The 13,788-nt window shown below is 39.6% G+C and overlaps 1 long non-coding RNA gene across 1 annotated transcript in view; it reads right to left on the bottom strand.

The window, feature by feature from the left end:
• Window positions 1-569: 569 nt before the first annotated feature.
• Window positions 570-13,788, bottom strand: part of LOC123459246 — a 31,766-nt gene continuing 18,547 nt past the window's right edge. The window contains exon 3 of the long non-coding RNA XR_006636139.1: window positions 570-706. This is a non-coding gene — a long non-coding RNA (uncharacterized LOC123459246). The remainder of the gene's footprint in view (window positions 707-13,788) is intronic.

Raw genomic sequence — 13,788 nt, 5'->3', positions numbered from 1 at the left:
GGCTTATGTGGGTACTGGAGAGAATCAAACCAAGGTCCCTTGTCTTTGCAGGCAAGTGCCTTAACAACTAAGCCATCTACACAGCTGTATTTTCCAATGTTAATTCTTACCAGAAGCCGTAAAGGGAAGAATTATTTTTATAAAAATGAAACTGACTTGATTGTTAACATATTCAAAATTTATAATGACTATCTCTTGCCTTACACGTCTCTGAAAATGGGAGATTATGTAACAAACAAAGGGATACATGTTGCTTGTCCTTATGAATAAACATGCATGGGAATGTAGAAAATGGTTATTTTCTAATAAAGTAAGGCAAAGAATATGATGACAGTGAGTTCTGACACTCAAGAAAGCTCTCTGAAATAAGGTATTATGGTACATGCCTTTAATTCCAGTGAGACCCTACCAAACCAAAAACAAAATAAAATCCCTTGATACCTTACTGAAGTGAAGCTTAGAACATATACCTAGTTGAAGTATGTTTGTAGTTTCAGATGGAGGAAAACAACAAACAAATTTGCTGAAACAAAGATACATTTGTTACATTAAAGAGTCATAAGGAATTGGGAAGACAAGGTAAATTTCAGGCATGTTGGTGCAGGTCTGTAGTCCCAGTGATGAAGAAGCATAGGTAGATTGCTGGCTAGCTGGTTTCGCTGAATCAGTAGAGGTGGAGTCCAATTTCAAGTGACTGTCCCTATCCCTGAAAAAGAGATGGAAAATGATTGAGGGAAACATTTAAGTTTGACCTCTGGCCCCTACATGCATGCACATACATGTGAACATGATCCTGAATACAGTTGTAAATATATATATACACATACATACATACATATGCTCTCTGCATAGAAAAAGGTGGAGAATTAAAATTATGTGAAGTGGAATGGTCATGTCAGAAAATAGAAATGAAGAGACTTTCAGTCAAGATGGCAACCGCCTGGGCTGGAGAGATGGCTTAGCGGTTAAGCGCTTGCCTGTGAAGCCTAAGGACTCCGGTTCGAGGCTCGGTTCCCCAGGTCCCACGTTAGCCAGATGCACAAGGGGGCGCACGCGTCTGGAGTTCGTTTGCAGAGGCTGGAAGCCCTGGCGCGCCCATTCTCTCTCTCTCCCTCTATCTGTCTTTCTCTCTGTGTCTGTCGCTCTCAAATAAATAAATAAATAATTAAAAAAAAAAAAGATGGCAACCGCCTAATTGTGCCACACATCCCCAGAAAAGAAAGGTACGATATTAAGGGTTCATTGTGTCCTTTAGAGGAGAGCAATCTCTAATAGATTGTCAGTGGGAGGACACAGAGGGGAAAAAGTAGGGAATCATTGATTCCCTCGCATCGGGGTAGCCCACACTCCCCACAAGCAGCTGCCATACCCACATTCCCAGCTTCAGGAAACTCTTGCACTTACTGTAGGAAAAGGGTCCCAGGCCAACATAGTTCCACTTGCCTTGCTGCACAGGGGTAATCACCCTTCTACCCTTGTCCACAAGTGAACTTGGCCAGGCTACACCTGCTGGCCCATTGGAGCTCAGGCTTATTTAATCAATTTGCCCACCAAATGCACCCCATTGCACCAATCGCTGCTTGTGCAAGCTTAGCCTGCTTGGCCCATTTGTTAACTTACCGCTCTGGCCACCACACATTCACGTGTGAGCCCAGGCCCATTGCAACTGCCCACATGAGTTCAGGCTGTCTCTGTCGCTTGGGCCAGCCCAGGTGCCAGCCCCTCCCTGTCTGCCATGGTGGCCAACAGCCATTGTCCTGTTGAAGGGAAGTGCAGACTGCTTCCTGGGCCCAGTGTTCTGCCCTGCCAGAGTCTGTGCTGCTTCGGTGCTTGGTGCCTCAGTGTCTCTCCTAGGGTGAGCGCAGGGAGCTTTGGCACACTGCTATATGAGAGCTCAGGCAAAATTGGCACCCCTGCCAGCAGGAGATCAGGCAGCTTTGGCAAGTGAGAGCCAAAGCCCAGAATGTTTGGCAACTGCTTCAAGCTGATTCAGGTTCCCACTCTGCTTGATCCCACCTATACACTATGAAGGGCAGACCACAGCAAAAAAAAATAAATAACATGGAAAATCACATATAAGAAAATCCAGTTAGATCATCCAGTCCTTCAATGAACATCTCTAATAAAAATGTAGAAGACTCATTAGGAACAGAACACAAAAATGGAGCTATGAGCAATGCAACCATGACCAAGCTACTGGTAGATCTTGCACAAAAGAAACAAAGGACCGATAATCGTGCTGATGCTGCCATCAATAGACTAGACCTAATAGATAAGAAAATGGAAGGAATTCAAAGACAGTTAAGAGATATGAAGGAAACTGAAAAAAAAAGAGGACCTCAAACATCAGCTGGCATTGCTACATGAAGACATAAAGAAACGCAAAGATGGGTCTGGAGAGATGGCTTAGCGGTTAAGCACTTGCCTGTGAAGCCTAAGGACTCCGGTTCGAGGCTCGGTTCCCCAGGTCCCACGTTAGCCAGATGCACAAGGGGGCGCATGCGTCTGGAGTTCATTTGCAGAGGCTGGAAGCCCTGGCGCGCCCATTCTCTCTCTCTCCCTCTATCTCTCTTTCTCTCTGTGTCTGTCGCTCTCAAATAAATAAATTAATTTTAAAAAAATTAAAAAAAAAGAAATGCAAAGATGAATTTCAAGAAGCATCAAGAAAATCAGAAAATGATGTGAAAAGGGAGCTTGACAGAGGGATGTAAAGTATACATAGGAAAGTAGTAGAAAGTGCAAATCTAATTGAACAAGTCCAAAAACTCTAGAAGCTCTCAAGAATACAGTCAGCTATGTGGAGGATAGAAAATCTGATCTGGAAGGCAAGATGGAAGAAACAGTGGGAGAGTTCAAAAGTTTCAGTAAGTTTAAAAGTTTCTATGAAGAGAACAGGAGGGAATTGTGGGATACCCTTAAACATCTTAATATCAGGGTCACTGGAATACTAGAAGGAGAAGAAATTCCAACCAAAGGCATGGAGAATGTATTTAACAAAATCATTGAAGAAAACTTCCCCAGTCTCTTAAAAGAAAGGTCCATCAAGATACAAGAAGCTAACAGAACTCCGGACAGACTGAACCAAAGGAGAAACTCTCCAAGACATATTGTCATTAAGACTCTAAACATTGATACCAAAGAGAAAATCCTAAAAGAAGCTAGGGAAAAACAGCACACCACTTTTAAAGGTAACCCCATCAAAATTACTCCAGCTTTTCAATGGAAACCCTGAAAGCTAGAAGGGCCTGGAATGAAACACTGCAAAATATAAGAACCTATGGCTTCCAACCCAAACTACTCTACCCAGCAAAAGTATCCCTCATAATAGATGGTGAAAGAAAAACTTTCCATGACAAAACTCAGCTTTACAATTATATGAACACAAAACCAAACCTACAGAGAATATTTCAGTAAAGTCTCCAACGAGAAAAATCAAATAATCAAACTCAAATGCCTATAAGAAGGACAAAATAACCAAACTCAGAGAAAGCAAAAATTAAATAAAACTTCAAAGTCTATGAAAACACCAAACCACATATAACATCACAATATGGCAGGGATCAAATCAAATCTCACAGTCATTACCATAAATATTAATGGCCTTAATTCACCCATCAAGACACACAAGTAAACAGGATGGATCAAAAATACTAGACTCCTCAATCTGTTGTCTTCAAGAAACCCAAGTCACCATGAAAGAAAGAAACCTCCTCAGGGTGAAAGGGTGGAAAACAGTATTCCAAGCAAATGGGAATAAGAAATAAGAAGGCATAGCTATATTGATATAGGATAAAATAGACTTCAAACCAAAAATGATAAAAAAGACAAATAAGGCCACTTCCTCCTTATCAAGGCAACAATCCATCAAGATGATATCACAATCATAAATCTGTATGCACCAAACACAGGGGCACCACAGTTAATAAAGCAAAACCTACTTGACAATAAAACAGAAATAACCATTGACACCATCATAGTTGGGGACTTCAACACACCATTATCAGTAATAGACAGATCATTCAAACAGAAACTCAACAGGGAAGTAAGAGATCTCAACAAAACCATAGATCAATAAGACCTAACAGACATCTACAAAATTTTCCATCCCAAATCCACAAACTACACATTCTTCTCAGCAGACCATAGAACATTCTCTAAAATAAATCATATACTGGGTCACAAAGCCAGCCTCCATATATTCAGGAAGATTGACATAATTCCTTTCATGATATAAGATATCAATGCTATATTGCTAGAAATGAACAAGACCCACCACAAATCCCAATGGCACCTCAAAACTGAACAGGACACTTTTAAACAATAAATGGGTACTGGATGAAGTAAAAAATGAAATTGCAGAATTTTTTAGAAATGAATGACAATGAGAACACATCGTACCAAAACTTATGGGACACAATGAAGGCGGTCCTCAGGGGAAAATTCATAGCACTCAATGCCTTCATAAAAAAGACAGAGAGATCCCAAAATCAATAACCTAACCATCCACCTGAAAGCAATAGAAAAGCAAGAAAAATCCAACATAAAATGCTCCAAAAGGAAAGAAATAATTAGAATCAGAGCAGAAATTAATGAATTGGAAACTAAGAAAACAATTAAGACAATTGACAATACAAAGAGCTAGTTCTTTGAAAAAAAAATAAACAAGATTGACAAACCCCTGTCCACTTTGATGAAGCAAAAAAGGGAGATTCTTCAAATTAACAAAATACAAAATTAAAAAGGAGAGATTACAACAGATATAAGTGAAATTGGAAGAATCATCAGGACTTATTTCAAAAACCTCTACTCCACAAATCTTGATAATGTGGAGGAGATGGATAAATTCCTGGATGTATACCATTTATCAAAGCTAAACTCAGAGCAGATTAATCTCTTAAACAAACCTATCACACACTTTGAGATAGAAAAAGTAATAAAAAACCTCCCCAAAAAGAAGTCTCTAGGACCAGATGGCTTCTCAGCTGAATTCTGTCAAACCTTCATGGAAGAACTCAAACAAATCTTCCTCAAACTGTGCCACACAATTCGAGAATAGGGAAAGCTACCCAACTCGTTTTTTGAAGCTAGTATCCCCCTAATTCCACAACCAGGCAGGGATGCCACAAGGAAAAAAAAAAAAAAACTACCGGCCTATTTTCCCTGATAAACTTAGATGCAAAGATCCTGAACAAAATCCTCGCAAACCTAATCTAATAACTTATCAAAAGCATTATCCACCTTGATCAAGAGTGATTCATCCCAGGAACACAAAGGTGGGTCAATATACAGAAATCTGTCAATGTAATACACCATATAAACATGCTTAAACACAAAAACCACATGATCATTTTGATAGATGCAGAAAAGGCCTTTGACAAGATACAACATCACTTCATGATCCAAACACTGGAGAGAATTGGCATGGTTGGTTCTTATCTTAACATAATAACGGCAATATACAAAGCTCCCAAGGCCCAAATAATACTTAATGGAGAGAGACTGGAGGAATTCCCATTGAGATCAGGAACAAGACATGGGTGTCCACTCTCACCTCTGATCTTCATTATAGTACTGGAAGTCCTTGCTCAAGCAATAAGACAGGAGAAGGAAATAAAAGGGATACAATTTGGAAAGGAAGAAGTTAAGTTAGCCCTATTCGCTGATGACATGATTGTATATGTTAGACACCTGAGAAACTCCATCCCAAAACTCCTGAAGGTGATTAACTCCTATAGCAAAGTAGCAGGATACAAAATCAATGCACCAAAATCAGTACCCTTTCTATATGCAAATTACAAAAATACAGAGAAAGAAATAAGGGATGTGGTCCCATTTTCACTAGAAACAACAACAAAAATACCTTGGAATAACATTAACTAAGGACATGAAAGATCTTTACTTGATCTAAAGCTATGTTACAAAGCCATAGTAATAAAAACAGTATGACTCTGGCATAAAAACAGGAGTATAGACCAATATAATAGACTTGAGGACCCGAACTTTGGATCAAGCAACTATAGCTACGTGATATTTGACAAAGGCCCTAACAATATAGGCTGGAAAAAAGACAGCATCTTCAACAAATGTTGCTGGATAAACTGGGTAACCATATGCAGGAAATTAAAACTTGATCCATACTCTTTGCCATGCTCTACACTCAAGTCCAAATGGATCAAAGACCTCAATATAAGACCAGAAACTCAGCTACTACTGGAAAAAGTGTAAGAATTACTTCCATGATATAAGAATGGAAAAAGACTTCCTGAACAAAACCCCAGTAGCTCTTGAACTTAAACAGTCACTCAAACAATGGGATCACATGAAGCTGAAGAGTTTCTTTACAGACAAGCATATAATAAGCAAAGCCAGTAGATTACCCACAGAATGGGAGAAAATATTTGCTCGTTATCCAACTGACAGAGGCCTAATCTCTACAATCTTCAAAGAACTCAAAAACTTAAGAAATAAAAAGTCAAACAGTACACTCACAGAATTGGGCAAAGAGCTGGGCAGGCAGTTAACAGAGGAAGAATTACAAATGGCAAACACACACTAAAGAAAACATTCATCATCCCTGATCATCAGAGAAATGTAAATTAAAAAAACTGTGAGATTTCACCTTACCACAGTAAGGAAAGCAAACATCAAATATTCAATGAAAATATATGCTGGCAAGCATGTGGAGAATTAGGAATACTCATCCACTGTTGGTAGGACTATACGATGGTACAACCACTTTGGAAAGCAATCTGGAAACTCCTGAAAAAGCTGACTACAGAGATACCAACAGACCCAGTGGGCATCTACCCTAAAACCATTAAACCACAGGCCAGAGAGTTTTGCTCAACCATGTTTGTAGCAGCAAAATTCATAACAACTAAGAGCTGGAATCAGCCCAGATGTCCATCAGTAGAAGAATGGATAACTAAGATGTGGTATGTCTACATAATGGAATTCTATACAGCAGTAAGAAAAAATGTCACAATAAAATTTGAGAAAAAATGGTTGAACCTGGAATAGATCATTCTCAGTGGACTTACAATCACAGAAAGAGTATCACCACATAGTCTCACTCATCTACAGCACCTAACCTGAATCTACCAAAGATGTGTTACATACCCAGCAAGCATCTTGTGGAATAGACAATAGGATGGGTGGGGAGGGAGGCAAGGCCAAGGGAGGGGCTGGGAAACAGAAATATAAACCCAAACAGCAATGGTACCATAAAATTCTACATCCTTAAAGGCAGACTAAATGGCTAAACCTTCATCAGGCCCTTAGAGGTAACACCTGAGCTACAAGACACTGGAGAGGGTATGATGAAGAATGACCTTAATCTTCTACAGCTTCTCTCTCTCCCTCTCTCTAACTCTTTTATATTAGTTATCTTTTTCTTCCTTTTCTTAGGTAGCACTGACCAGTAACTCACAGTACCAGCATGTGGCTATCATCCACAATGAGCTTTTGATCAGAGAGACTTACAATGTTTCCTAAAAGAAAGACAGATTTCTGTCAGAGGACTTGATGACCCATCAAAGTTTAGTGATAAGACCCTACTGCTGAAGACACTTTATGCAGTTGATACATAAAATGGAATGGCATGGCTGGAAGCTGGAAGAGATTCAGTCCCCAGACAGTCAGCGTGTCTATTGCCAAAAGGTGCTACATGGGCGACTGGGGGAATATGAACAATATCTGTCCAAGCAACTCATGGTCTAACCTACTTAGCAGCAAATAACCTGTTGTTACATGGTTGTGCACAGCGGTGCACAGCCATGGTGGGAAACCAACTGCTCTTGATTTGGCTAACTGATCCCCTGAGTGGTATGGTACCCATAGCTGGGTCTGGGAAACAAGTCAGAACCATGTCCAAACATAAACCCATTCCCAGTATAACGTTGCCACCAGTCGTGGGCTATAAGAGGGCCTATACCTGTTAAACTCTGTATAAAAAAAGTAAGGCTATCTCACTTGTCTGGTGCTAACTTACTCTCCGTTGGAGAATCTGCTTCTCTTTTTCAGGTAGACTTAGATCTTAAGGACAGAGCCAACCCATTGTACCTCAATAGGGCCCCGGCTGAAACTAAGAACAATTGGCGAAACAAGCAAGGGTGCTGTTTTCTTGGTGAACTGGGTACTAGCACAAGAGTGAAGGAGATCAACACAGAGAAAAATCAACTCCTACCAAATCATATATCAGACACCCAGAGGCCCCCAACACCTCATCACTGAAGCAGACAAAAAATGAACCCAACATGGCTCAGGGACATTTTGCAAAAGAGGGGGCAGAAAGAATGTCCCAGCCACATGTTGGGTCATGATATGCAGACATTTATCCTTCCCATAATTGTGTGTTAACTCCAGAATGCATGACCTATATACCTCAACAAGAAGGGGCTAGGAAGAGGGGGTAGGATATGGATGATTCTTACAATGGTACCAACTTGACTATATTTGCTGAGTACAAAACTAATTAACACAAAAATAGAAAAAAAAAAGAAAATAGAAAAGAATCAAAGGGAGATCTAGATAGAAAATGAGGCATCTTCTAACCAGTTGTCTGCCACAGAAAGCTTAATTTAAGCCAAGGACTGTTTCCAGTAAGGGAATTAAGTGATCTAGTTTTATTTTGCAGAGGTTCACTCTGAATGTGAAAAGGTATGGAGAGTAAATGGGAAATAGATCATGACTGATGTGTGTGTGTATTAGTCAGGGTTCTCTAGAGGAACAGAATTACTAGAATGAATTATTTTATAAAGGGAATTTATTGGATTAGCTTACAGTAGTCTAATAGCAGTTGCAGGCCTGAGAATCACCGAACCTGCTATCTGCTCAGTCCACGTGGCCAGATGCCTCAGCAGTCCCGACCCAGCACTGCAGATGGTGCCAGAACGCCTGGAGGCTTCCTGAGGAGCCGCTGGGTTTCGATCCACGTGGGTCTTCAGTTGATGTTGGTCTTTAGTCCGTACTGGTCTTCAATCCATGCTAGAAGGTAGGGAGCAGCTCCGGCAGCCAAGTGGAAGGAAGGAAGGAAAAGAGGGAACTCTTCTACCCAGAGCTTCCTTATATCAAGTCCCTCTCTGAGTGGGGCCGCCCACTCTGGGGGAAGGGCTCACCCTGGGAGAAAGACCTCCTCCTTTAGTTGATCCTTCCTAGAAGCAGCCTGTGGATTACTAAACAAATCAAGTTGACAACACCTTAACTATCACAGTGTGTGTGTGTGTGTAATTCTACCAGGATTATTCACATGGCTGTGTTTCAGGTCACAGGAGACACTGCTTTTGAGTGGAGTTTCTGTTTATAGAGCTGATGAGAAAGGGTGTATCTCAGAACGGATGTTAAACATAGTTTTTGAAGGACTGGGAAGGATTAAATTAACTACCAGGATGCTAATGGAATCCTAATTTGGAAATGTAGATGAGCTTTGATTTACAGTGCCATTTATTCATATCCATAAAACAAGGTAAATGGGGAGAAGAAACATGAGCAGTAATGAACAGAAAACAGATATGGTGAACGTGACCCAGAATATCAGTTTGATGAGGACCCTGCCCAGTATTCCTCCAAAGCCTGCCTTCTTCATACTCACTGAACTGCAGTGGCTCTTGAAAGTGCGCATGAACTTTTTTAAGGACATGAGAATTCACAGCTGAACAGAGTCACTTTCAGTAAATTCACTGTACTGATTCTCATTATTTTGAGAATCTTGGGGAGATGAAACTCTTTGTATATTTGACAGTGGAATATAGATTAAAATAAATGAGATAAAATATGATTTAATTACTAGGAAATTGACAACAAAAACAACGAAGCTACTTATACTTCAAGGATAGTAGGTAAAACAGCAAATAAAATACAGAACCATGTTCCATTACCTTTCTTTCTTTGTACTCTCAGTGTCTTTGCAATACTTTCTAGGATCTAATATAACAAAACCTTATATTTTTCTCACCCAGAAGCAACGAATTGAGAAGAACAAAGTCACACAATCAAAGCCACACATGAAAAATGTGGATGTTACAGCCTGTCGTATAAATATCAGCTAGATTCTGTTAGGAGGTCATGCAAACACAGAGGAAGTCTAAAGTTTGGCTAAACAGGAAGCATTTGCCCTCATGCCTCCCAAAGGCTTTACTGTTGATAGAATAGACAAGGTCAGTTCAAACCTTCTAGAATTTGCTTGGCATTCTCGGCATGAAGGCAATGATGATGGAACAGACGTTACCTACTGGCATGGCAGCCTTTATCCATTATCCATGAAAGGTACTCTTGGATGCCCCGAGGCGCTACAGAGAAGTCAAACCATATGTTCACTGCTGCCAGGGTGATTGTAGAAAGCCATAGCCCTTGAGTCATACTGATGATATTAGCTGGATAAAATCATGGCACCATAAGGTTTTTCTTTGTGAATTTTAATGAGTTAAATGCCCAGAAACATAAGGTTATCCCTCCCTTAAGATTTCAGCTTCACTAATCTATTTATGTTCCCAGTATCTTTGGGAGATGCTGTCAGGTGGGTAGATGTACTTTGCAAAAGCTGAGGTAACAGACAATTCTCATGGTCTTCATCCTGGACTTTTTTTTTTTTTCCTGGTAATAAGACAGGCAGGCTGGGTAATGATAGAGTTTCAGCACATGTTAGAAATTTCCAGAGGAGTAAACAGCTTTTTCAGTGATGGGTTTTAAATAAAAGGCTGTGTCTGGGTAGGAATTTGTAGGCAGACAGATACACATTCAAATCCCAGGATTTTCCTTTAATAGCTGCAAGATGATGGACATGTTATCCAACCTCTCTGAACTTCTTTCTGTTTTTACCATCAGAAACATGGAACTAATTTTACTGATGTCATACATATTATAAAAAATAAAATAATAGAGGTGATGCATTTTTCCTAGTGTTCAAAATATGACAAGTACTAACTCCCCCAGCTTATCACCTCTGCGAAGCTTTCTAACAATATAGATTTTGAGTTTTATTTAAAATAGGAAGTAAAATTTGGATTTGTATTTTAAGCCACTGAAATGTTCAATGCATATTTTAAAGGTCTTTTTTCTGATTCTGTCTTATTCCCCACGTAAGCAAGATTTAAATGTTTCATAAACACCAGTCATCAGATTACAGATACCTTACAAAGCCCTTCAGGACACTGTTCGGGCAAGCAGCAAAATATCTGGGAGTCTTTCCTGAGCATCATTCTAAGAGACAATGTCACAAGCAATTTAAGGATTATAAATAGCTGCTCCAGCTCCAGCTGCCTGGAGTAAAAAAGAAGAGAAACATCAGGTGAGACTTCTGGGAATACAGAGCAGAGACTAGTGGGAAAGGCAGGGAGATGTGCAGATGTAGTGCACCAGAGCGATCAGTGTTTGCTCCTGCCACCCTTACTCGCTCCTTAGTGTGAACCAGGTACTTCAAAGGATTTGCACCATGAAAGACAGAATGACTTAATGTAAAGACTATTTGTATTAGACTCAAATAAATCAGGATAGCTGTCCTGGTTCTGCTAGTGGAACTTCATTCACAGATGTTCCACTGGTGTACGCAATGTATGCTGCAAAGCTGAACTTGCTCTAGCTGACTTAATTATGCATTACTTGTAAATAGGTCAGGTGTAATTTCATGTAAATCATCACTTTACTTTTCCTACAGGTATTGATGTATGGCACTCCTGAAACTGGCTGCAGGATCTCCTGATTAGAGCAGAGATCTCCTGACTAGGCACACACTCATATTTGATAATACAACAGAAAAATATTTAACTCCATAAATGATATGCTGGAAAGCAACAGCCAAACCTGGTCTATGAATAGCAAAGCCAGGGCAAACTCTGCAGTATTTGCCTGGCACATCAAGTTTCCCATTCTGTAACTTCTATTAACATTCTTTCTCCTTTCATTCTTTCTCCTAACATGGCTTTCTCCTTCCAGTACTCACTCTGAAAAACACTCCTCAAATATATAAGTATTTTGTTTATCTCCAGAATATTCTATGTTTTCCTATAACTACCAATTCTTTTGTTGCTAATCTTGTCTACAGTCATATAATCATCTTTTCTGCCTATGAAACATCCCAAATCTTTTAAAACAAAAGTCAGTTCCATCTTTTCTTCTATGTAATCTCACCAATCTCCCTAAAATTTCAAAAAATACTCCTGTGGGCTTCTATTAAAACAATTTTTAGCATTTTAAAAACTTGTTTTTTGGGCTGGAGAGATGGCTTAGCGGTTAAGCGCTTGCCTGTGAAGCCTAAGGACCCTGATTCAAGGCTCGGTTCCCCAGGTCTCACGTTAGCCAGATGCACAAGGGGGCGCATGCGTCTGGAGTTCGTTTGCAGAGGCTGGAAGCCCTGGCGCGCCCATTCTCTCTCTCTTCCTCTATCTGTCTTTCTCTCTGTGTCTGTCGCTCTCAAATAAATAAATAAATAAAATTTAAAAAATATTAAAAAAAAAGACTTGTTTTTACTGGAGAGAAAGAATGAAAATAAGAATGAATATGGGTATGCCAGGGTCTCTTGTCACTTCAGATGAACTCCAGATGCATGTGCAACTTTTCACTTTGTATGTCTGGTTTTACGTGGGTATTAGGAAACTGAACCTTAGTTGATATGCTTTTCAAACAAATGCCTAACTTATGAACCAACTCCCCAGCCCATAAAACATATTTTTATTTTTTAAAATCTTTTTCAATGACTTTATGGTATATGAGCATACATCTGTCCATCTCTTGATTGGCCACTGGTAGCAGAACAATAAAAAAATTACAACAAAGTATAGATGAACTAACCAAGGAGTTTATTTAGGGCTACTTACAGGATTAAGGTTGAAGAAGGATTAAGGTTGAAGAATTCTAAGAGCATGGATAATTCAAAGGCCTGTATATCACCAACAACACAAGTGATGACGCATACAAATTGCATCTCAAAAGGACTGGGGAATCTCAAAAACTTACAGACAGGTTGTAGCTGGAGAGCCTTTTTGTCCAAAAGTTCTTACTCCTTTGGGCACATTTAGGAAGGACTTTGCGAATCTTGTAAGTTGCAGTAACTTCTTTGGAAGTTCTAAGTTGGGAGGTCCTAAGCTATGTTTACTTACTGAAAATAAAGGAGCTTCAGAACATTTTGAGTTTTAATGAGTCCGTGTTTCAATTTGGAACTTTGTAAAAGAGTCTCCCTCCAAGATGAAATATTTCTACTCTGAGGAAATGTCTATACACCAACAAGTTAATTGAATTGCTATTTATACTAAATAACTGGTTTCTATTTACCTTTGTATACTAACTGAGACTCAATGGACTGAATAGTCTTAGGACTTTGCTAAGAGTTTCAACGCTGAACTTCAACTCCTACTACAGTCTATGTGTTTGTTTTATATTTAATTCTATCTTCACAGGTGAGAAAACTGAGGATAAGAATTACAATGACTTCTTAAATCAACCAATTGTTTTTGCACATAAGTTCAGGTTCTCCACAGAAACTGAACCATTGAGACATGAATAGATGTATAGAAAGAGATTTATAATAGCTCATACAAGTATGAAGATGAAGGGTCTCATAATCTATAGTCTTGGGTATGGGTGGGTATTCTATACAGGTGGGGAATATAGTGTAAGCCCCTTGCATGCAAGTCAAAGGCCAGAACCTTGACTCTCAAAGGCAAGGGTGTGGTAAGAACCCTTGCAGGATAGGGACGGCAGCTATGTATCTGTATGCAAGTAAGCAACCTTAAAACCCAGTAGCTTAGAATAGCAAGTTACCATATTGTCTCAGAGGACAAATGGGCCCTGATGATA

This window comes from Jaculus jaculus, chromosome 3, assembly GCF_020740685.1.
Source record: "Jaculus jaculus isolate mJacJac1 chromosome 3, mJacJac1.mat.Y.cur, whole genome shotgun sequence".
Lineage (NCBI taxonomy): Eukaryota > Metazoa > Chordata > Mammalia > Rodentia > Dipodidae > Jaculus > Jaculus jaculus.
Note: the sequence above shows the minus strand (reverse complement) of the source record. Positions and strands in the feature narration are given on the sequence as shown.